This window comes from Piliocolobus tephrosceles, chromosome 15, assembly GCF_002776525.5.
Source record: "Piliocolobus tephrosceles isolate RC106 chromosome 15, ASM277652v3, whole genome shotgun sequence".
NCBI lineage: Eukaryota > Metazoa > Chordata > Mammalia > Primates > Cercopithecidae > Piliocolobus > Piliocolobus tephrosceles.
Genome location: NC_045448.1, coordinates 64,818,966 through 64,844,577, shown reverse-complemented (window position 1 = coordinate 64,844,577; position 25,612 = coordinate 64,818,966). Strand labels below are relative to the sequence as shown.

The 25,612-nt window shown below is 41.6% G+C and overlaps 1 long non-coding RNA gene across 1 annotated transcript; it reads right to left on the bottom strand.

Annotated features, from left to right (window-relative positions):
- On the bottom strand, positions 1 to 25,612 carry LOC116418454. Its single transcript, XR_004228484.1, has 3 exons — positions 25,262 to 25,612; positions 24,494 to 24,738; positions 1 to 910 (listed from the first exon to the last, which is right to left on the bottom strand). It is a non-coding gene; the product is annotated as an uncharacterized LOC116418454 (long non-coding RNA).

Sequence of the window (25,612 nt, the reverse complement as noted above, 5' to 3'; positions counted from 1 at the left end):
TCACTCCAAACAAGACTTGTTAGAAAGGTAGATCTGATGCACTTAAAATAATTCACGTCTTCTCTCGGTTTCATCGGTCTTTCTCCCACTTTTTCTTATAGAGAGTCAGGCTACAAAATTAGAAGAGTTAAAACTCAGTCCTTCACTCTCTTTTCCTATTTGCCGAGAGTAGAGATGAGCAGAAGCATAATTGGCCAGGGTTCACCAATCCATCTAGGAGAAGCTGAGCGAGGCTGGGGGAGTGGGAGAAAGGATTCAGACAGCACAAACCCTACTTTGACTCTGACCCCAGGCATGCCGCCTCCAGCCAGGAGTATTCCTGGCTTTCCTTTCTGGAAGAGCATCTGAGAAAACATTGTCCTGAGATGTAAAACTGCCCTCCACACTCAGGCCCCCAGCATCACCCATCACTCCAGAGACAATAGAGTTTACATTTCAGTGCATGCCCCATCCCACACCTCCTCCCAACGCTGAAGTTCCAGCTCTGGTTGGCCCATTGCTCTTAACTCTGAAGAACCAACTCAAAGCAACAGGAAAAATATTTCCCACCCAAATTTGGCATAGGAAGATCATCTCGCTTCAGTCCCCTGAAGGATCCTAAGTTACCTAATAGCGATTTATTATGTCATGAAGGGTCACATTTCCTTCATGTTGGTGATGAGGGGAAAGTTACGGTATTTTTCATTTTTACTTAGCTGAATATAATGAATTCCACTGATGGCCTATTTCTGAAATCCACCAATCAAAGGAAATTGTAAAGTTCACCATAGTAACAGCTCTGTGTCAGTGGCCCACATGAGAACCACACAGCCTGGGAGGCACCGCAGCTGAGGAGACACTGGCCAATCACGGGGCAGAGTGATGTTACCATCTCATAGCAACCAAGGGATCTGCATGGCAACATCAGTTGCTATATAAAAGAAAAATTAGAAACAATATTCTGTTAGGGAGAAATAAAGACATTAACTGTTAAGTCATACTTGAGTCACAGTTGTGAGGATCTATCCCAAAATATCCACCTAAACGTAGCTCAGATGATACCTGCCAGATTCAGGTCCACATGTCAGGAACATTCTCCCCCATCAACTGGCACCACCTGAGGAGTGAGAAAGAGGAGTATGTCCAGAGAATAGACCACTTCTGCACAGGAAGGAGAGGGCCCTTTGAATACCACAGAGCATATTTGCGGGGTAAATTACACATAAATCATCACATTTAGTCTTGTGAGGGAGGCAGGGCAAAATTATTATTATCATCATGTTCTGCATCTAGCTCCCATCCCTTCCTCCCCCGGCTTTCCCATCTCAGTTAATAGCTACACAATTCTTCCAACTGCTCAGGCCAAAAACCTCTGATTTCTCCTATTTTCTTTCTCTCACACCCACATCCACTCCATCAGAAACGCTATTCATTCTTCCTTTAAGCTATCTCCAGAATTCAGCCTTTTCTCACCACCTCCACAGCTACACCCTAGTCCACTCCACCACCTGTCACGCAGAGACAATAGCCTCCTAACCCGTTTCCATGCTTCCCGGGTAGGCCTCCCTATGGTCTATTCTCAACACAGTAACCAGAGTGACCTTTGCAAAACGTAAGTCCTTGGTCACAACCCTCCAATGACTTTCCATCCTATCTCAATGTGAAAGCCCAATCCTTCCCAGAACTATGTGGCTTCATACATCTCGGCTGGGGAGCTGGCCCATCTCTGCTATTGTTTGCTTCTCTCAACTGCTCTAGCCACACTGGCCCCCTCGCTGGGCTTCTAGCACATCAGGCTCCTTCCTACCGTGGGGCCTTTGCACTAGCTACCTCTTGCAGAACGTTCTTCCCCCAGAGACCCTCACTTCATTCAAGTGTTTGCTCAGATGTCACCTTCTCAGTGAATTCTTCTCTGACTTATTTTAAAACTGGACTCTTTATACCCATAGCCCCTCACCCCCATCCCTAGCACCAGTGGGCACCTAGAACAGTGCTGGCATACAGTAAGTACTCACTCAATATCTAACAATGAATAAAGAAAGCACTGTTTTACAGATAATCGGGCTCAAGAAGCTAAATTATTTACTCAGAGGCTCCCAGCCAGGACGCATTAGAGCCCAGACTTGAACCCAGACTTATTCATGCAGTGACTCCCACACTGGGCTCTACCCTCTCTACCTCACTTTGGTTTCCTTTTCCAGATCTACTACCACTTCTAAGTGCCAGGAAAGCATGAATTTTCTGCGAAGGCAAGAGGAACTGCTGGGCTGATGGCATGGCTGTGCAGACAGCCACAGCAGGAATAGAGAGTGGCGGTGAGCTGGCCCAGACCCTGAGCGGTGCCCCGAGTGGAGCCACCCTTGCAAGGGGATCAGCAAATGATTGAGACCATGTCAGCATGACTGCCAATGATACCTCATTGACGATGACCTCTCCCTCCCTTCCAGGCCACTTCTCTTGGGGATCGAGACAACTCTTTTGAACATTCAGCATTCCTACCCCTGTATTTGCTTGGGTCAAAAACAAGGATTTAAATGGAACTTTTAGTCTGCAAAGTGTTTTATCCTCATTTTTGCTAGTTTGTTATCAAGGAGTCTCAGAGTTGTATTAAGTGTATATTGCATGACTGATTGGAAAAAAAATAGAGAAAATTCAGTCACCAGAGTTTCTTTGGTCTGTACAATAAATAGTTTTTTGTTAACAGAAGCAGCTTAGTATTGTGGGATTATGAAGAATAGCATTTTTCCATTAAAATTATGCTGAACACTGGTAACAGCATGCCTACATTCTCTACCCTGAATCTGGAGATGGAGGGTAAGGAGTGGAAGAAGAGATGAGGTGGGAGCAGGGAAAGACCACTCAGAAACAGGGCAGGGAGGGGAAAACCGAAGGCAAGAACATTTTCCTTCCATGGCCTGTATCGGAAATTAGGAAACACTGGTGTAGACACAGACATTGTCATCAATCCTGCTGTCAAAGAAAAAAAATAGTCATGACTCTCTCACCAAGAAACTAGAAACATGAAAGACACAAACCAATAACAATAATCACTACCGCTTTTTGAGCATTTACAATGTAGTAAGCATTTTGCTAAGGGCTGTCATACAGTTTTACATTTAAGCCTCTTAGCAAACCTGGATGGGAGGAATTACCTCCCCATTTTATAGTCTATTTACAGAGAAAGTGAGTAGCTTACCCAAGGTCATACAACTAGAAAGTGACAGAAATGATCCAGTTGCCGCCATAATCCCTGTGTTTTTGTTTTTGTTTTTGTTTTTTTCTTATTTCCAGCTTTTATTTTAAGTTCAGGGGCACATGTGCAGGATGTGCAGGTTTGTTACATAAGTAAACATGTGCTATGGTGGTTTGTTGCACAGATCATCTAATTACCTAGGTATTAAGCCCAGCATGCATTAGCTATTCTTCCTGATGCTCTCCCTCCTTCAATCCCCCTACTCTCTGGCAGGGCCCAGTGTCTGTTGTTCCCCTCCCTGTGTCCATGTGTTCCCATTATTCAACTCACACTTACAAGTGAGAACATACAGTATTTGGTTTTCTGTTCCTGCATTAGTTTGCTGAGGATAACAGCTTCCAGCTCCATCCATGTCCCTGCAAAGGACATGATCTCCTTCCTTTTTATGGCTGCATAGTATTCCATGGTGTATACGTACCACATTTTCTTTATCCAATCTATCATTGATGGGCATTTAGGTTGACTCCATGTCATTGCTATTGTGAGTAGTGCTACAAGAAACATAGGCATGCATGTATCTTTATACTAGAATAGAATGATTTATATTCTTTTAGGTATGTACCCAGTAATGGAATTTCTGGGTCAAATGGTATTTCTGCCTCTAGGTCTTGGAGGAATCACCACACTGTCATCCACAATGGTCCCTGTTTTTAATGGTTACACTGCGCCTCCTCTCTCTACAATAAGATTAATTCATGTGATACAAAGAAACATGGAATAAATATAAAACCAGGAGATGATATAAGGAAACATAAAAAAAAAAAAAACCTCAGTGAAAGTTCTGATCCTTTCCAAGAATGCAGAGCCCTGTGTGGAGAGTTAGGCAGGTCTGTGGAGGCCCTGAGGAACTTGCTTCACAGTTCCACTTCTTGTCCCCAAGGTAACATCATCATCCCCTCTATTTTGCACCACAAAATTAGTTCAATAATGATGGAAAAGGAAATGCTAATGTCCTGCTCACAAAGGTTCATGTTGCCAAAACTTGTGGAACATATACTATTCTCTAATATTTTCCCTGTTGACATAAAACTCACAAGGTGTTTTGTTATATGGAGAACCCTAGGAGAGTTGAAATAGGGGATGGAGGGGGACCAAGGCTGTGTGCCCAAAGCAAATGTATAACAATGAAACAGTCAAAGAACTAAAATAACTAACTTCATTTTTGTTGAAGGGGCCTCTACCCATTCCTGTATGTAGGCTAGGATAATTTTAGAACACTGAGATAATACACAAAAACAGCAATCATGTAGTTTTTCAAACTAACTCTGGGATTAAAGGAGAAGTATGTAAACAACCATGTTTTGTTAAACATAGTTGACTGTGTTCTATAACTTGTTTATAGAAGCATTGTGATCTGACCAAGAACAAAGAAATTCCCACCCTTCTCAGACCCTCACTGACACGCAGATGTCTGTGATCACTGGTTACCTCTTGATTCTGACCCCCTCCTTTTCCCCTGTGCTTAACTTAAAAAGAGACTAAAATTTGTACTGACTTAGGATGGTGCTTTAGGACACTAGTCTACCCTTTTCTCAATTTGCTGGCCCTCCGGATAAACTTGCTTTTGCTCCCACCAACTCTTGTCTCTTGAGTTTTGGCTTCTGAATGGTGAGCAGCTGTAACCGAATGGAATTAGAGCACTGGAGTGTTCTGCTGAAACTTTTGGCCTTGCAGGGAGGAAAGAGTAGGTTTATATTAAAGCTGCTATTCTTTCTCTGCTGCATCACATTCATTCCAGTATTTTGCCCTACAAGCAAATATAAACCTAAACAGAAAAAAAAAAAGAAAGATGTTTTTTGGATTCCTGAATTAAAAACAAAAATCCAGCCTAACTTTACCCATGAACATGAAACCAACACGCCATAGGACCTGGCATTCTGACACAGTCTGGGACAGTTTCTACCCAGGCTAGACTTTCAGAGAAGCAAATATTTTCCTGTATTCAAATGCATCTGTATTACCTAATATCAGGACTAGCCCTCACCTCCTAGTTTCACCTTTGCAGTGAAACTTCTGTCCATCACCCCAGCCCTGAACTCCCTTAGCATGAGTTGTTTAGACTGGGCACCTGTGTATTTGCAAATACTGTAGAAGGCAGTATGAGTTAGTGCAAAAGGTTCTGGGACCATAGAGTTGCAAGCTCAAATTCCGGCTTTGAGATTTGTTACTTGTGAGATTTTTGGTAGGTGACTACCCTCTTCTACCTTTAGCTCTATCACCTGTCAAATGAACACAGTTAAATCCATCTTACAGAAGTTTTTTGGCAAGGAATAAGTAAGCTATTACATTGGGAAAGAGCCTACTATAGTGCCTGGAGCATATCAAGTTGAATTATTATTTTGCTTAATTATTATTTTAAAAGCAAAATACATAAACAAATGAACCAGGAGATGGTCAAAATTGGAATGTAGTATTCTAATTGGATCTCAATCCTTGCTGAACTATCCTAATTAATTACATATGTATGGACTTCTCAGGAGAAAATTGAAGTACAATCAACCCCACCCCAAAAAGGAGTCATCCTACTCACCAGTTTTCGAGATAATTCTTCTATTTTCCCCTCAAAATTGAACATCAGTTTTCTTCTCAACATACTCAAGGATAAACCCCCAGTCCAGTGATATTAAATATTACATTTAGGCTCTAGGATGATGGGTTTCCCTTATGAGCATGTTCTACTGCATTTCACCAGAGTCGTGGTTAAGGACAGTGTCGTCTTTGTCTCGGTATCTGCAGATCTTCTGCAGATTAGCCTTTGAGTTCATAAACAAAAAAAACCTGAATAGTCATGGTGTATATTTCGGGCTATAAATCCCATAAATCCTCTGTAAATGCACTTGCCCAAATCTAGAGTAGGTAGAAATAACCTTTTGACAAGAGGAAATCCCGATTTTAAATGATGTAAAGCAGAGCCTATGTTAGTGTCTCCCATTCTTTTAAACATCTGTGTAAATTATAAACAGTCCCCAACTTACAGGAATTTCCTCTTTTTGGTGGTTAGGATGGTGAAAAGGCCATATGCATTCAGTAGAAATCATACTTTGAGTACACATACAGCCATTCTGTTTTTCATTTTCAGTACAGTATTGAATAAATTTCACAAGATACTCAGCACTATTATAAAACAGGCTTTATGTTAAATGATTTTGCCCAACTATAGGCTAATGTAAGTGTTCTGAGCACTTTTAGTGTAGGATAGGCTAAGCTATGATGTTTAGTAAGTTCAGTGCATTAAACGCATTTTTAACTTACTGGTTTTTTTTTTTTTCAACTTAAATAGACCCGTCAGGACATAGCCCCACTGGGGAGCATTTAGTATTTGCCATAACCATTGGGAGGGTTAGATGGATGCCCTCCAGCCATTGGGAATAGAAAGACAAGCATCTTCCCTGGTGCTGATGTGAGTTTATCATTAGGGAATTTGCAACAGCTTTATGAAGCAATTGTGCCTGTTGTCTGATTATTGGGAGAAAATGTAGTTGAGCATAAACTGTGGCAATGGGGGACGGGGAAGGGGCCATGGTAATCTGCAGGCCCAGTTTAGGTGTTTGGCTACTGGGGCGGAGAGCAGGAGCCCTGTGTATTTGCTGGAGGATTCAGTCAGTCCTGAAGGAAAAGAATGAAAAAGAAGTCTGTGGGACTGAGGGAAGTTGGGGAAGTGGTTGAGAATTTGGATGCCTAGATTCTGCCTGGGTGCTCTGGCTGACTGTTGGTGTGGAAGGATGCTTCCAGATAATACAAAGGATAATGCTGCCCAAATAGCCCCTGAGCTAACTGTGGAGCTGTTGTCCCAGGTTCCCCAGAAAGAGGGCTATCAGGAACTGGAAAAGACAACGCCCTCCATTCAGGATGCTAATGAAAGAATCCTTAGGAAGAAAGTTCACTCTCAGAGCAGCAGATACAGTCTCAGACAGCAGAGCAGGAGTGGCTCCATTCACAACTACAAGAAATCTTCCAAGTAAAAAGCGTCCAAGAAGAATGTGCAAGACATACTGCCCTTAGGCCCAGGCAAGAGGGGACCATGCTTTGGAGGGCTCCACATGTCACAAACACAAAAAAGACATAATGTTAAAGAACACATGGACAGCTTTGTCCCTCAGCTCTTGCAACTGAGACCCTGACCCTAAACATCAGATCTCCTGACCTCTGTTCAGGCTTCAGGGAAATGTTCCCCACATCTCTTGCCTCACATCCAAATGCCATCAGAGATGTGGGTCTTGCTGCTGTGGACTTCAGAGATGGACACTGCTGCAGAGGTTGTATGGGTTTGAGTGACTAAAACACAAGAGAAGAAAACTTGCCCAACCTTTCCTCAGGTAGCATGAATGGAATAGACTATTGCATTAAAGATAGCTTTGCAGTAGTGTTTAGAGGCAATTTTCTTGCTTTTTAAAATATTTCAATTCATGGCTCAAAGAATAGCACTTATTTTATAATTTGTTAGCTTGATTCAAAACATTTGAATAACTCTGTTGATACTTTTCTCTCAAACCCCACAAATGTTAGGGTGGGCTTGCCTGTGAGTCACCCAGGAACCTGTCACAGGACATGGGAAAGAACAGGGTGTGACTGAGATTCCGTTTCCTGGGGATTCATCACCTTTGCCTCTATTATTCAATACTTCTGTGTCCTCTCCCAGAGGGTGTGTCCCAAAAAGGCCAGGATTACCAAACAGTGAAACCAAAATTCTCATATTTGGCAAACATTCTCTAATATTGATGTGGATGCCACCAATTAGGCTTATTCAACATATCAACTCGGAGAGCACATTTGATAGCTGACTTGTTTGAGTAAGGGGAACATTTTCTCTACCCCATCTCCCACCCTAATCAATATACACTTCCCTACACCAGGTCTTTTCTATATAACTTCTGTGTCCTCCCTTCTGGAGAATGATGGAGAGAGAATCTCCATGTTTTCTCCCTAACTACTTGCTGTTGCTCCTCAAGGGAGGAAGGGCTGATCCAGTTGGCCAGAGCTTAACACTGACTAAGCCCCACTCTTATGTATGTTGGATTACACGTCTCGTAATAGGAGGAACAGGCTCCAGCCTATCTAGTTCAAATTTTTCTTGTCCACCCTGTGCTTCATTTTTCCATATAGTAGCAAAACCAGCAAGGTCCTCTCACAAGGGGAGGCCAACCATTCTCCTCCCTGCCCTGTTCAGCCCTGACTTGGGGAGTGAGATGGACTTTGCCTCCACACAGGTGGCTGGGTTAGTTGGAATCTGTGCTGCAGGCTTAGGCACGTGCCCAAAGACACACCAGACTTTGTGAGTCCTAAAGCAGAGATTTAGGGTCAAAGATGGGAGATCATAGGTGCAAGTCATACTCCCCAGCACAATTTGCCAGAATCCCTGTTTTTTGAGGGTACATTAGACAAGGTGGGCTAAGTAGCTATGATGGAAGACCCACTAACTCAGAGAATACAGAAGGTAGCCTCTGTCATATTTTGGTTTTAGATGACTGGCTAAGGGTTGGCAGACAGCTCTGAGTCACATAGTCCTTTGAGAGCTGGTGCTGACAGTGCCTCTTGCTATCTTCAATATGCATTTCCCAGGGCTGCTCTATTCCAGCCACACAGAAAGGGAAAGAGGACAGTCCAGGGCCAGAGATGACTCTTAAGTAAATAGGCTGAAAGTTGCCCAAATCAATTGCTCCCAAACTCCAAAGGAGCCTGGGAAATGGGAGCACTGATTCTGGCAGACAGCTAGCATTCTCCACCACAGAGGAATCACTGAGCCTTTGCAGGTTGTAAGTTTAGTCCTGATTCTACAGGAACACACTAAAGTGCTTATTTGTTTGTTTGTTTGTTCATGGTCTGGGTAGTTGACTGGCAGTAGTTACAAAACGTCTCAGCCAAAATCACCTGTTACATACAAATTGGTGCAGAACTCACAGTCATTAGATTGTTTCGATTATTTAAGCAGATTCAAAAATTCATTTTGGGATAAAAATAAATAAAGTTCTTTTAATAGGACTCATGAAGCCTATCTTGGGGTAGAAGAGGGATAACCCACCACCTGTAAGTTTCCTAAATGAATACATCTTTGTCAGTTTTATTGCCCATCCTAAAGCTTATCGGTATCCCTTGAATCAACACTAAGTTTATGACCCCTCCCTGATTACGCTGTGACGCCTTTAGTTAAGAGACACAGCCTGAAGGATATATTAGTTTCATTCATTTAGGTTCTCCAAACAATAATCCTAACTTTCTCTATTTCTAACTTCTCAGCTAAGATAACTGAAAAGCAATACACCTAGGGCATATTGCCTTAGTTCTCCCAAACCCCTCTGCCAAAATAACGGGTGAGTTTTTTTAAAGTTAGGTACTTGACATCTTGAAGATTAATTTTTTAAAAATCTATTTAACGTCTCTTTTTTTTTTTTTTTTTTTTTTTTTGAGGAGTCTTGCTCTGTCACCCAGGCTGGAGTGCAGTGGCACAATCTTGGCTCACTGCAAGCTCCGCCTTTCAGGTTCATACCATTCTCCTGCCTCAGCCTTCGGAGTAGCTGGGACTACAGGTACCCGTCACCATGCCCGGCTAATTTTTTTGTATTTTTAGTAGAAACGGGGTTTCACCGTGTTAGCCAGGATGGTCTCGATCTCCTGACCTCATGATCCGCCCATCTCAGTCTCCCAAAGTGCTGGGATTACAGGCATGAGACACCGCTCCTGGCCCATCATTTGTTTTCAAAGCTTATCCACTACGATCCAGTAGGCTTCATCCTTGGGTGGCAAGGTTGGTTCAACATATGCACATCAACAAATGTGATTCATCACATAAATAGAACTAAAGACAAAAACCACATGATTATCTCAATAGATGCAGAAAGGTTTTTAATAAAATGCAACATCCCTTCATATTAAAAACTCTCAATAAACTAGGTATGGAAGGAATATATCTCAAAATAATAAGAGCCATATATAACAAACACACAGCCAACATCACACTCAAAGGGCAAAAGGCAGAAGGCTTCCTCCTTGAAAACTGGCACAAGATAAGAATGCCCTCTCTCACCACTCTTATTCAACATAGTATTGGAAGTTCTGGTCAGAGCGATCAAAAAGAAAGAAATAAAAAGGCATTCAAATAAGAAGACAGGAAGTGAAACTATCCTTGTTTGCAGACAACATGATCCTAGATCTAGAAAACCCCATCCTCTCAACCCAAAAGCTTCTTAAGCTGATAAGCAACTTCAGCAAAGTCTCAGGATACAAAATCAAAGTGCAAAAACTGCTAGCATTCCCACATACCAACAACAGTCAAGCCAAGAGCCAAATCACAAACAAACTCTCATTCACAATTGCTACAAAAAGAATAAAATACCTAGGAACAGCTAACAAGGGAATTGAAAGATCTCCACAAGGAGAATTACAAACCACTGCTCAAAGAAATTAGAGATGACACAAATAAATGGAAAAACATTCCATGCTCATGGATAGGAAGAATCAGTATCATTAAAAGGGCCATACTGCCCAAAGCAATTTATAGATTCAATGTTTCCACTGACATTCTTCACAGAACTGTTTTTTAAAACTGTTCTAAACTGTAGAAAAAACTGTTTTAAAATTCATATAGAGCAAAAAAAAGAGCCTGAACAGCCAAGGCAATTCTAAGCAAAAAGAACAAAACTGGAGCCATCACACTACCCACTTCAAACTACTACAGGGCTACCGTAACCAAAACAGCATGGTACTGGCAGAAGAACAGACACATAGACTAACAGAATGGAATACAGAACCCAGAAATATGACCACACAACTACAACTATCTGATTTTCAATAAACTTGACCCCCCCCCCAAAAAAAGCAATGGGGAAAGGATTCCCCATTCAATAAATGCTGCTGGGATAACAGGCTAGCCATATGCAGAAAATTGAAACTGGACCCCTTTCTTACATCATATACAAAAATTAACTCAAGATGGATTAAAGACTTAAATGTAAAACCTAAAACTATAAAAACACTGGAAGACAACCTAGGCAATACCATTCAGGACATAGGCATGAGCAAAGATTTCATGATGAAGGTGCCAAAAGCAATTGCAACAAAAGCAAAAATTGACAAATAGGATCTAATTAAACCACCGAGCTTCTGCACAGCAAAAGAAACTATCAACAGAGTAAACAGACAGCCTACAGAATGGGAGAACATTTTTGCAAACTATGTATCTGACAAAGGTCTAATATCCAGCATCTATAAGGAACTTAAATTTACAAGAAAAAAATAACCTCATTAAAAAGTGGGCAAAGGACGTGAACAGACCCTTCTCAAAAAGATATACATGCAGCCAACAAGCATATTTTAAAAAGCTCAACATCACTGATCATTAGAGAAATGCAAATCAAAATCACAATGAGATACCACCTCGCACCAGTTAGAATTGCTATTCCTAAAAAGTCAAAAGATAACAGATACTGGTGAGGTTGTGGAGAATAAGGAACTAAGGACAGAAATACTATTTAACCTAGCAATCCCATTACTGAGTATATACTCAAAGGTATATTAAATTGTTCTATTGTCTATTATATATTATAAAGACACATGCACACATATGTTCACTGCAGCACTATTCACAATAGCAAAGATATGAAATCAACCTAAATGCCCATCAGTGATAGACTGGATAAAGAAAATGTGGTACATATACACCACGGAATACTATGCAGCCATAAAAAAGAATGAGATCATATCCTTGGCAGGGACATGGATGGAACTGGTGGCTATTATCTTTAGCAAACTAACGCAGGAACAGAAAACTAGTAACACCACATGTTCTCACTTATAATTGGGAGCTAAATGATGAGAATACACAGACACATACAGGAGAATAACACACACTGGGACCTAGTAGAGGGTAGGGGGTAGAAGGAGGGAGAGGATCAGGAAAAATAACTAATGGGTCCTAGGCTTAATACCTGGGTGATGAAATAACCTGTACAACCAACTCCCATGACACAAGTTTACCTATGTAACAAACCTGCACATCTTGCACATGTAGCCCGAACTTAAAAGGTTTTTTAAAAATCATTTTTTAAATTAAATAGTAATTGAACACATCATCCTTTAAGTTACTCATGATTTCTTATATAAGCCTCTACGTAGTAAATTTCTTCTAAAATTTTAATCTGCAAAATTTTATAACTTCAAGTGAAGGTAATGAATCTATTATTTTTTCTTAACAAGAACCATACAAACTACTCACACCCCTCATTATCTTGATTTCTAAGATTGGCACTAAACTTAATGATCAACTGTAATAGCTAGTTCAATTCTGGTGCCTGAAATCTATGTCCCAATTTGCTTTACATTTTAATGAATTTTTACTTTGGAATAATTTCAAATTTATAGAAAAATTATAAAATAATTTGTACAGATAGTTCCTGCAAACCCTTCACTCAGTTTCTCTTAATATTAACATCTTACTTAACCTTGGTACATTTGTAAAAACTAAGAAATTAACACTGGTGCATTTCTAATAACTGAACTACAGACTTTGGATATCACTAGTTTTTCTGCTAATGTCCTTTTTCTGTTCCAGGATACCTAACTGCATTTAGCCCAGTTTGTTTTAATTGAAATACAGCATCCTGGTTGAAAATCATTCCTAAGAAAATTAATGACTAGACACTGGAAAAACATTTATTTAAGATTCACAAAAGATTTTCTCTCTCAAACAAAAAAGAATTATCTACATTTTAATTTTTAAGCTATCATTTAATTTAAATACGGTTTGCTCAATGATAAGGAAATTAGATTTTTGTACTTGAAAATTCAGAGAACTTATTAGATGTGGTTCATCAGGAAGGCTTAAGAAGCACATATCTACCATGGAACAACTTTCTAAAAGAGAAAGATCCCTGTTAAGAGTTGTGGCTTTCCTGTACCCCAATCCCAGTGATAGCCACAGAGATTCCTGTTGGCTCATAGCCAAAATTTAAATACTATCTTGGCCATGCACACCCCCCCCCCCACAAAAAAAAAACCCCAGAACAATAAAGTCCTTAGAAACAGAGCCTTTAGATACTTCTTTTGGAAAGAGCGCTAGAATAGAGCTTCTAAGTCTTCTAATTGCTGTTGCTGACGTAGTCTGCTGTAAAATTACAATAGTGAATAGGCAAGGACCGGAAGATTCCAAATTGTCAAACAATTTGGAGAGGTACTATAAATCATCTCTCTTAAAAAAAAACATGGCTGTCAGAGCCTGGGATCCTGAATCAGAAGACATCTCTGACTGGATAACGCTGATTATAAAAATTGCTGAAAAGTTATAAATAAAACGTTAAATAATACAGTATAGTTAATTCTCCAGGTGTTGATTCCATTCTCAAGTAAAAATCTACATAAATCAAGTAACAGCACACAACTCTCCTGGGGGTAAAAATCTCTAGAAACATTGTTCACTCACATGTGCTTATGTCCTTTTACTCTACAGTCTCAATGACATTATTTCTTACTTTGTTATCTCTTTTCTCCAATCCACATCACTAGCCCGTTCTTATGAATAATTCAGCATCTGTCTGAGCTTGGTTTGCAATATTATCTTACATAATGTTATGTAGGAAGAGGGAGAACAATGCAAAGTATTTTTGAAAGGCTAGTAATGCTTAAATACAGGGAAATAATTTTTCTTTCGATCTTTCATGTTTGCAAAGTGGTTCTGCCACATCCATTGCCTCTGAACTTTCGCTGAACTTTTGCTTCCAGAAAGTCTGGTTTCATAGACTCCAGGCTGTTGTAAAATTTGATATAACTGAAACTTGATAAGAGGGTCCATTGCAATCACATGCACCTACAAAGCTATCTACCATACCTGTAATTCCTGGTGAGCTTGCGTCTATTTGTAAGTTCAAACAGGCTTCAAAGGAAGCAAGTCAGATCATCTGTACACACAATGGGGGCAAGGAGAACCATGTTTGCTTTTATTTTTTTCAAACACAATTTTGAGATAACATTGTTAAAATTTCCAGGGCAATTTAGGACTCAGAGCCAGGTGTTCGCATTTGAGACCTGCAGTTGAAACCTTGCTGGCTTACTTCCCACCATACATCCAACAGTATTCCCTTGGAGCTGTTGGGAAGCTCGCCACAATTGTAATGGACATCCAATCTTCCAGTTTCTAAACAGAGTTAAGGAAGACAAACTTTGAAAACAGAATTAAGTCCATGTTGGAGGACTTACACTTTCAATTCTCTTGACTGCCAATGACTAAGAGTATAACTTTTCTAAATTATGAAAACCTATAGGAATCCAGGTCAAATGTTGACTTAGGGCTCTCCTCACATGTTGTTTCCTCGGCTTGGAATGCTGTTCCCTCCCCAGACACTCCACTCTTAACTTACAATGTAATTTTAATTCACCCTTAGGGTCTCAGCTTCCCTGACACCTCAGAAGAGGCTGGGTGTCCCAGTATATGCTCTTCCAGTGCATTCCATCTTGACTTCGTAGCACTATCCTTTTTTTTTTTCTCTAGTGGTTGATTGATGTCTGCTTTCCCCAATAAACATAAGAAAGCTATAGGAGAGCAGAACTGTATCTTTCTTATACTGGCTAGCTAGGCTCAAGGTGGCGGTCCAATAAAGATGTAAATGGATAAATCAATGCATGTGAGTGAAAATAATAGCTAGCTAACATTTACGTGTTTGTTTACTACATGCCAGGCTCTGTGTGGAGTGTTTTACCTGTGAGAATGAATGAATGACCATCAAAAATGAACAATAAGAACATTAGAAGTATCTGAATGAACAGTGGATGTAATCTTACACAAGTTATGCATGAAGCCTTTTTGTTTACATAAAATTTAGGGGAACGTTTCAAGTTCAGTGTTTCATGATTTACCTAACCTCAATTGCAGACGAGGGAGAAACTCAAGTTTTATAGGTAAACTGCCAAGAGCAAAGCTTGGAAAAGGTCAACAGGTAAAATAGTAGTAATGTGCTCCTATCTAAAGCTGAAATAATAACCAGAGGAAAGAGAAGATGGGGAGCTAAGAAGCCCAAGGTAAATGTACATTTTTATTCAGATTCTCGAAGAGGTATATGATCCAAAAAGGGTTAAAAACGAATGCTACCTATACTATTTTGTAAACTGCATTTTTTAGTCAGTACATATTGTCATCTTATCATGTTATTGAATATTTCTCTACAACATCTTTTCAAGTAGCTAGAATTTTATTGTATGCATGTGCCATTATTTATTTAACTATTCTCCTAAAGTTGAACATTTAGTTTACTTCCCATTTTTGCCAGTATCAACTTGTAAATAAATATTTGCATACATCCTTAATTATTTGCTTTAATATAGTACAGGGGTTAAATTATAGGTCCCAGGCTGGGCGTGGTGGCTCATGCCTGTAATCCCAACACTTTCAGAGGCTGAGGCGGGTGGATCACGATATCAGGGATTTGAGACCAGCCTGGCCAACATGGTGAAACCCTGCCTCTACTAAAAATACAAAAATTAGCTGGGTTTGGTGGCGGGCACCTGTAATCCCAGCTACTCAGGAGGCTAAGGCAGGAGAATTGATTGAACTCAGGAGGCGGAGGTTGAAGTGAGCCGAGATGATGTCATTGCACTCAAGCCTGGGTGACAGAGCAAGACTCCATCTTGAGAAAAAAAAAAAAAAAATTATAGGGCCCAATATTTGCACGTGTATGTGGGGAAAACATGGCTTCACATAGGATATTTCATCCAGGTTTGAAATCATAACCTTCCTTTAAATCAAAGAGCACAAAGCTAACAACTTCAAAAAATTAACATTTAACAGCATTTGTATTTATTTACATTGAGTTGCTTTACCGTATCTTCAACTTGCTTCAATCAAAGCAGCAAATGTTAGTAATGCTAAATTGAAAGAAATTCTGAAGGTGCCACCTGGAAATGGCAGCACCTTTGTCCTAAGAAGCATTTTTGACTCAAAATTTAATATACTTGTAGTGGTATTTTTTTCTGATTCTGGGGAGTTTTAAAATATATTCAATTGAGTGATAATCTTAGAAAACAATCATGGACTTCTTCACTATGTTGCCAAGAAAGATCTCAAGTTTTTGAGATTAGCACAAATCTTAAAAGGTCATATCTGAGTACTTTTGGTTTATTGTCTCCTAAAAGGCAAACCAGGCCATTTGTTGTCTTCCCTGGTAACAAGAGGAAAGAGATCTAAAATTAGTGTGAAGCCAGACATACTGTGAATTAATAATGAATAGAATCACTGATTCCATAAATAACAGGATTCAGGGTCAAGAAGGTCAGCTTGGCTGCACTCCTAGAGGAGTAAAAGCGCCTTGAAAGTTAATGCCAGAAATAAAAGGTAGGGAGCCACGATGTTTCTAAAGGAAACCTAAAGAACATCTTGCTGTGCAGGATGACTTCCAGTAGTGGCCATTCTTAAAGCCAACTGCATCTCAGATAATCACAGTCAAGAAAGTAAAGCTAATGAACCTCATCCAACAACTTGGTTTAGGATTATTGTTTGTGATAGCGTACTTTCCGTAATGTTAGTCATCACCATGAAAAGCTGTTTTTAAAATGTGATCCCAGGCTGGGCAGTGTGGCTCCCACCTGTAATCCCAGCACTTTGGGAGGCCGAGGCAGGCAGACCACCAGGTCAGAAGATTGAGACCATCCTGGCTAACACAGTGAAACCCTGTCTCTACTAAAAATACAAAAAATTAGCAGGGTGTGGTGGCATGCGCCTGTAGTCCCAGCTACTTGGTAGGCTGAGGCAGGAGAATTACTTGAACCCAAGAGGCAGAGGTTTCAGTGAGCCGAGATGGTGCCACTGCACTCCAGCCTGGGTGACAGAACAAGAATCCATCTCAAAAAAAAAAAAAAAAAGTGATCCCACTCTCAGAAAACGCGAATAGATCCCTGGCCTATATAACCCTCTCTGGCTTTGATCTTTCAAACCTACATGTTCAGGTGAATTTTTTTTTTTTTTTTTTTTTTTGAGACAGAGTCTTGCTCTGTCACCCAGGCTGGAGCGCAGTGCCACAATCTTGGCCACTGCAACCCCCACCTCTCAGGTTCAAGTGATTCTCCTGCCTCAGCCTCCTGAGTAGCTGGGATTACAGGTGCCCACCACCATGCCTGGCTAACTTTTGTATTTTTAGTGGAGATGGGGTCTCACTATGTTGGCCAGGCTGGTTCAGAACTCATGACCTCCGGTGATCCACCTGCCTTGGCCTCCCAAAGTGCTGGGATTACAGGCATGAGCCACCACGAAATTTTTTTTTTTTTTTTTTTTTTTAGACAGGGTCTTGGTCTGTCGCCCAGGCTGGAGTGCAGTGGCACAATCTCGGCTCACTGCAACCTCCACCTCCCAGGTTCAAGCGATTCTCCTGCCTCAGCCTCCTGAGTAGCTGGGATCACAAGTGCGCCACCACGCCTGGCTAACTTGTATTTTTAGTAGAGAAAGGGTCTCACCATGTTGGCCAGGCTGGTCTCAAACTCCTGACCTCAGGTGATCCGCCCACCTTGGCCTCCCAAAGTGCTGGGATTACAGGCGTGAGCCACTGGCCTGGCCGTCAGGTGAATTAATTTAAGAGAGAAGACAAAACCCTTCAGGCTGCATTTGGATCCCCTATAGAGCTCTGATAGTCAAGGAATCTTGAAAGAAGCCCAACAGCCAAGAACTTGTCTCAAATTGTATTCCGTTTTCTTATTTCTGATGAAACTTGGTTTCCAGAGATGAATAATAATCTCATTTTTTTTGTACATTCAAGTGTTCAATTGCTGTTGTTCTTCTAAAATGGTAGTTTTCTTCCCTTTAATCTGCCATTTCATGTCACTTTGTGATATCAAACAAGGATATCACATTTTGAACAACACTTAGCACAGGCCAAATACTTTATGAAATGGGCATGACTCAAACTTGACAAAGTGAAGCATAAAGACCCACGCTGCCCTTTTCCTAGAAAGCTGATGAATCCTTCACTAATTCTTTTCAGTAGTTTCGCTCCTGGCCCACAGGGCTGCTCATTCTTCTCAGCACACACTATTTACGTATCTTTCACTATGGTACAGATTCTTCGAAGACCTTCCCTTTGTATCTCTAAGATAACTAAGTATTTGAAACATCCATTCCACTTAATTAATGCAACCCAAATAGTAGAGATTAAACATCCCAGGCTTCCAGGCAAATGGAGGCTCTTTCCTCTGGTAGGTCACAGACACACACACACACACACACACACACACACACACACGTACAAATAGAAGCAAATGTACACACACGTAAAAATACCCATCGAACCCATTGACTCCAGAACTGCTCACAACAGAATCCTGGGAAGCTGCCTTGTTACTAAAAGATCCCAAAATAAAAATACAAGAAAATGGATTCAATGGAATAAGGTAAAATTTCACCTTTGGAGAGCTGGCTGTAGACAGGATAAACTTAATCCTGAATTTGGTCACAGCATGCAGTTTTTTCATGGGTTGGCACAGAGAACCAAGGAAGAGCAGGCCTGGGAATCACAGGAATGCTCTATCTCAGGCTCATGGATGCACTGGCTGAGAGCCCCAAACACAGGAACTTTCTATTGCCACTATCACGGTCCCACTGTGGGAAGACCCACTGTTAGTTCAGGTTACATGTTTGAAATCAAAATTTAAAAGCATGCTCCTCTAAGCTAATAGTATAGAACCGTACATGACCTTGGCCTACTCCAACCCAGTGAAACATTACCAGCTTAGTAGAGCAGAAAGAGGTCATTTTCAAAACTGGTTGAATTATAACAGGATTTCCTGAAGGCCAAGAGGAAACCATGCTGTTTCACTGCAAGCAAAGCAGAGTGGGCCAGGATAATAAAGTACTCAGGAGTGAATCCTGGCACACAGAGAAATTAAAGAAACATGTGGCCGGGTGCTGTGGTTCACGCCTGTAATCCCAGCACTTTGGGAGGCTGAGGTGGGCGGATCACCTGAGGTTGGGAGTTCGAGACCAGCCTGACAAACATGGAGAAACCCTGTCTCTACTAAAAATACAAAATTAGCCAGGCGTGGTGTTGCATGCCTGTAATCCCAGCTACTTGGGAGGCTGAGGCAGGAGAATTGCTTGAACCTGGGAGGGGGAGGTTGCGGTGAGCTGAGATCGCGTCATTGCACTCCAGCTTGGGCAACAAGAGCGAAACTCTGTCTCAAAAAAAAAAAAAAAAGAAACATGTAGGTGGGGATAAGAGTATTCTTAGGGGTTGGGTGGAGTCACACAGAGATGCAAAAATAAAGGAAATATATAGAATAGTGCATCCACAGGTCAGGAATACCATGCCTCCACTTGCCCCAGGGTTCTGCACAATGCACACACTCAGTAAATGTTAATTGACTGAATTAATAGGCTTCATAGTTCCAACATGCAGTCCAGTGCCTAATTAGCTAGTCCAGGCAAGCTCTCTTAATATTATATTTGGAGAATGAGAGACATGAACTGGTTGAGTGACCTCCTCAGGTCACCCTCTTTGTCAGAGGCATAACAAAGACAGGAGTCCAGAGGCACAAGCAACCACCAGCCACCAATGAACTGGCCCACCACTGACGAGGTCAGGAGCTGAGGAGGCAGGAACACTAGACAAATGGAATCTGAAGTCTAAATTCAGAGAATTTTCAGTTCCCTCAAATCGCAAATGAGAACATTTAAAATGAACTCAAACTCTCCTATGGTCTGGCTCAAGAAATAGGAGCCTCCAAGTTCAAGTGAGAAGTTGTGTAGGAAGAACTCTAAGATGTCACAAGGAAGACTCTTCTCACCACTTTGGTAAAGTTTCATAGAGAGGGCATGAGCTCTGGAAGCAGGCAGTCCTGGCTTTGAGTCTAGCTCTGTTACTCACCAGCCATGACCTGAAGCAACTTAACCTCTTCAAGACTCAGTTTCCTCAACTCTAAAATGAAAATGATAATGATTGTCTCATAGAGTTGATGTGCAAAGATGTGATATAAGCCCCTAACATGATGAGTGGTCCAAAATGGGCACTCAGGTACAAACCCACAAACAAAATGCTAGTTATGACAATGATTCCACTAGGAACAGCAGAGCATCAGCCAGAGGTCGTGTAAAGTTTCCACTGACTTGATGAAAGGAAATCTAAAGTAATGAATAAACACATGAACAGGTCACTCAACCTGCAGATTACAAGGATAGTTTTTTTTTTTTTTTTTTTTTTTTTTTTTTTTTTTTTTTTTTTTTTTTGTTTTTTTTTTTTTTTTTTTTTTTTTTTTTTTTTTTTTTTTTTTTTGAGACAGAGTCTTGCTATGTCGCCGGGGCTGGAGTGCTGTGGCTGGATCTCAGCTCACTGCAAGCTCCGCCTCCCGGGTTTACGCCATTCTCCTGCCTCAGCCTCCGGAGTAGCTGGGACTACAGGCGCCCGCCACATCGCCCGGCTAGTTTTTTGTATTTTTAGTAGAGACGGGGTTTCACCGTGTTAGCCAGGATGGTCTCGATCTCCTGACCTCGTGATCCGCCCGTCTCGGCCTCCCAAAGTGCTGGGATTACAGGCTTGAGCCACCGCGCCCGGCCAAGGATAGTTTTTTTCAGTGTGAGAAAACTGCTGTTTGGTAGCTCACAAGCAGATTTCACTCTGGAGCAGTGCCCTCAACACAGAGCAGGCTGGGCTTTTTAAATTGTCTGCTCTCTTTCTCTCTCTCTCTCTCAGCTTCTGATACATGATGTTCAGCAAATACACCACATACTGGAGAATGATATATCATATACCCTGCAGACTTCATTTTACAACAGACTCCCAAGATTGAGGGCAGATGTACTATGCACTTGAATATGCCCAAAGTTTTAAGAGTTAAGTTACTTAATGCTACATCCAATGGCATCATTTGCAACAGAGCTGGTTACCAAAAATGCATTTGGGGCTTCTCATTTTCCAACTAAAAACTACATTAAACCAGCACAGTGCATTGGAATTTTATATGAGATTACAATAGTTGACAACATCCATATCTCTGTATCAAAGAGAAACCATCCCTTTTTCACAAGGAACTGATTTCAGAGGGAGTTGCACTTCTGAATGAGAGACACTCCGGCAATCTGGACCTAGAATCTCTGAGACTGTAGATGTTGAATAATATTAGTGTTATAAGAACCTCAGTTATTGTTGTTATTGTTGTTATTATTGAGATGGAGTCTCACTCTGTCGCTCAGGCTGGAGTGCAGTGGTACAATCTCAGCTCACTTCCACCTCCACCTCCCAGGGTCAAGTGATTCTCTTGCCTTAGCCTCCCAAGGAGCTGGGATTACAGGCGCACGTCAAGATGTCCAGCTAATTTTTGTATGCTTTCGTAGAGATGGGGTTTTGCCATGTTGGCCAGGCTGGGCTTGAACTCCTAGCCTCAAGCAGTCTGCCCACCTTGGCCTCCCAAAGGGCTGGGATTCCAGGTGTGAGCCACCTTGCCTGGCCTGACCTACACTTTTCTAAGTCCATTTCTCACTTTTCAGGTCACATCTGAGGTGTGTGTTAGTAGCATCTGACACAATGATGACTCACTTTCCTCTGAAACAGTTTCTTTAATTGGCTTCCAGCACAAACCCTTTCTTCATTTTCCTCCTTCTCACTGGGCATTCCTTCTTAGACTCCTTCCCTGGTCCGGCCTTTTCTCTCTGACCTTATAATCTTGGAGGGCCCCAGAGCTCAGCCCTCAGACCCCTTCTCTTCCTTATTCACCCTCTTGGTGATCTCAGCCGGTTTCATAGCATTAAATATCACCAGAAGCTGCCAAATGTGCACCTCCAGCTCAGACTTCTATCCTGAACTCCAGACTTCTTGTCTTGTTTGTTTGTTTGTTTGTTTTTTGAGAAGGAGTCTCACACCGTTGCCCGGACTGGAGTGCAGTGCCACAATCTCGGCTTACCGCAACCTCTGCCTCCCAGGTTCAAGTGATTCTCTTGCCTCAGCCTCCCAAATAGCTGGAATTACAGGCGACTGCCACCACCCCCAGCTAATTTTTGTATTTTTAGTAGAGACAGGGTTTCGCCATGTTGGCCAGGTTGGTCTCGAACTCCTGGCCTCAAGTTTTCCGCCCGCCTCAGCCTCCCAAAATGCTGGGATTACAAGCGTGAGCCACCATGCCTGTCCGAACTCCAGACCTTTATCCAGCTGCCTGCTTCGTGTATCAAACTTAACAAGTCCAAACTTGGACTTCTGTTCTTTCCTTTGAAGCCAGCTCCACTCCCAGTCTGCACTCCTTCAGTCGATGGTGACTCTATTCAAAACCTTTAGAGTCTTTCTGGAGTCCTCTTACTTTTTTTTCTTTTCTCACATCCAAATCTTGTTGGCTTCCTCTTCAAAATATATCCTGCATCCAACCACTTCTCACTACCTCCACTGCTGCCACTGTGTTCCAATCCATTGTCATCTCTCTTGGATTATCACATTCACTTCCTCACGACAGTCTCACTGTCACCCAGGCTAGAGTGCAGTGGAGCAATATTGGCTCACTGCAACCTCAGTGATCTTCTGATAGCCTTGTACTATAAAGCAATTCTCTCTCGACCCATCATAGCTGTCCAGGTACCATTTAAAGAACAACAACAACAAAAGGTGACCATTTAGACAATTTAAGAATTACTTCCAAAAAGCAAACACATGGAGAAAAAAGCAAAACAAAATATGGGCTAGTGAGCACAATTAATTCCTATAGCCAGTTACAAATCCTTGCAACTTTCTCATTCCTTTAGGTTCATAGAAGTCAAAAGACTTCAGGTTGAGGAAAGCCAGGAATATAAAAGCCAAGGTCGGCTTTTAATTTACCTTCAACATGATCAAAACTAAACTTTTGCCCGGGAGTTTTCTCAGTAACAAAGGTGAGCAATTCCACCTTCAAAGGCATTTTTGGGTCTACTCAACAGCTTTGATTGCACTATTCCCTGTTTTCCTCAGAATTAGGTTTCACATTTGCAAATATTGATCAATAAACTAGTCCTGCTTTCCCAGGTTTCATGCTCAATCCTGAATGTCCTTAGGGGGACACTGTGAAGTTTATAAAGGCTCTGCTTCTTTTGCCTTCCTTTAAAGGATGGTGTTTCACTAAGATTCACCTTTCCATCTTCCACTCTCTTATCTTAATGCACATACTTTCCCTGTGATCTTTTCCACTTCTTCCCATATGCTCATGACTCTCAACCCTCTACCTACCTCTAGCTCAGGTCTCTCTCTTGAGCTTCAGATCCATATATCCCTGGATGTCCCATTCTCAAACACATTGTGCACATACAGAGTTCTTTTTCTCTGCCAAATGTACACCTCTTCCTCCTTTTCATTTTCCTTACTGGTGCCAAGATCCATCTAATCACTCAGACCAGAAACCAGAGCATGGTGCTATAAGATCACAGAGGAGAAACCAAGGATAGTAGCAATTTGCTGCAGGGTAGGAATGCAGGGAGGCATTCCAAGTGACATAATGTAACTATAGAGATGCCAAAATAAGAAAAAGCATGGTATGTGTGCTGTTAGGATAGAACAGGATAGGCCGAGGTAACGAATAAAACCCCATAATCTCAGTGGCTTTTTTTCTCATTAAAAAAAAATCTTATGCCAATTGGTCAGCGTTCCTGCAACAGAAATTCAGGACCCAGACTGCTACCATTTTACAACCCACTGAGTTAGAGTTTTGCACATCCTAGCATATGGACAAAAAAGAATAAGCATGAAGAACTCAGGCTCCCTCTTAGTTTTCCTGAACCAGAATGCCATATCCTGCCACTTACTTTTTAGTTGTCAAAAATTTGGTCAGTGTCCCAACCTAGCTGCAAAAAGAAACTGGGAGATGTCTTCTCATCTGCCTAGGAAGGTGAAATGAGGTAGTGAACACGTAGCATTTTCCCCACTACAACATGGTTAGGAAACTGTAAGAAGACTGGCACACCTGAAAACCAATGGGAGTTATGGGTTGGGTTGAGGGTGTAATAGGTATTGTGGAGAGAGGGTAGGTAGACAGTGCTAGGAAACACAAGAACGTAGGTACCATGGCCAATGTAACTAGAAGGACTGGGTGGAGTCAAGAGCCTGAATGTCATGCTGAGAATAGCATGCCAGTTCAATGGGAGTTTAAAGATGGGAAGAGAGCAAAGACAGGGAGAGGTGGTCAGTGGAGAATCCTAGAGCTCAACCTTCTCAACCTGAGAGCCCCAAGTAAAGGACCAGCTCCTGCTCCAGGACCAGCCTGAGGTTCCAATTGCTTTAAGAATCCATGGAGTGTAGACAAGGATCTGAGACTCTGACCTAAAAACAAACTGAAAAGTTCTGTGTTCATTACCTCTGGACATTGTGTGATCCTTCCTCTAATGGCTTGGCTCCCACCACCTCTCCACTGGCGCTCCCCTCTCAGCTGCATCCCATCTCCCTCCGCAGGCTCAACTCCCTTTTCTCTCCAGGTTCAGCCTTTCATCTTGATTTTGGTGGGTGCGGGTTCTTGGCCCCTTCTCATGGGACACTGCCTCCAGTAGTACGTGCCCCAGCTGATTTGCATTCTGGTTTACACGCAGCCATCTTCAACCAGGCCTATCCAATCAAAATAATAACATTAATAACTAGCATGTACTAAATGGTTACTATATGCCAGGCGCTATTCAAACTTGTTTTATAAAGTCATGTGATGTATAACAATATTTCAGTCAATATACTATTGTGGTCCTGTAAGAGTATAATACTGCATTTTTACTGTGTACTTTTTCTATGTTTACATATGTTTAGATATATAAATACTTAGCAGTGTGCTACATTTGCCTTCACTATTCAGTACCGTAACAAGGTGCACTGAGTTTGTAGCCTAGCAGGAATAGGCTATGCCACGTATCCTAGGTGTGTAGAAAGCTACACCATCTGAGTCTGTGTAAGTACATACTATGATGTTCACACAACCGCATGATTGCCCAACGACACATTTCTCAGATCTTGTTAAGCAATGCATGACTGTCACATGACTGTATATAATTATTTATTCTCAGAAAAAACCCGTGAGGTAGGTGACATTGTTATCGCTATTATGTAGATAAAGAAATAGATGAAAAAAAGGCGAACTCACCACATTCATGGCGCTTATAAGTGGTCAAGCTAGAATCTGAATCCAGGATGTCTGGCTTTTAACCAGACATAAGTTAAAAGTGCTATCGGTGCTACTAAGTAAAGGATGAAGTAGAGGAAAGATAGAGACAACATGGCTTCATGATCTTGAAAGAAAAAAAAAAATGTAAGTACCAGTTGTAATCACTAAGAAGGGAGAAGAAACAGTCTCCATTGTAGAGAATTGAAAGTTCCGCCTCCTGGGTTCACGCCATTCTCCGGCCTCAGCCTCCCGAGTAGCTGGGACTACAGGCGCCCGCCACCACGCCCGGCTAATTTTTTGTATTTTTAGCAGAGACAGAGTTTCACCGTG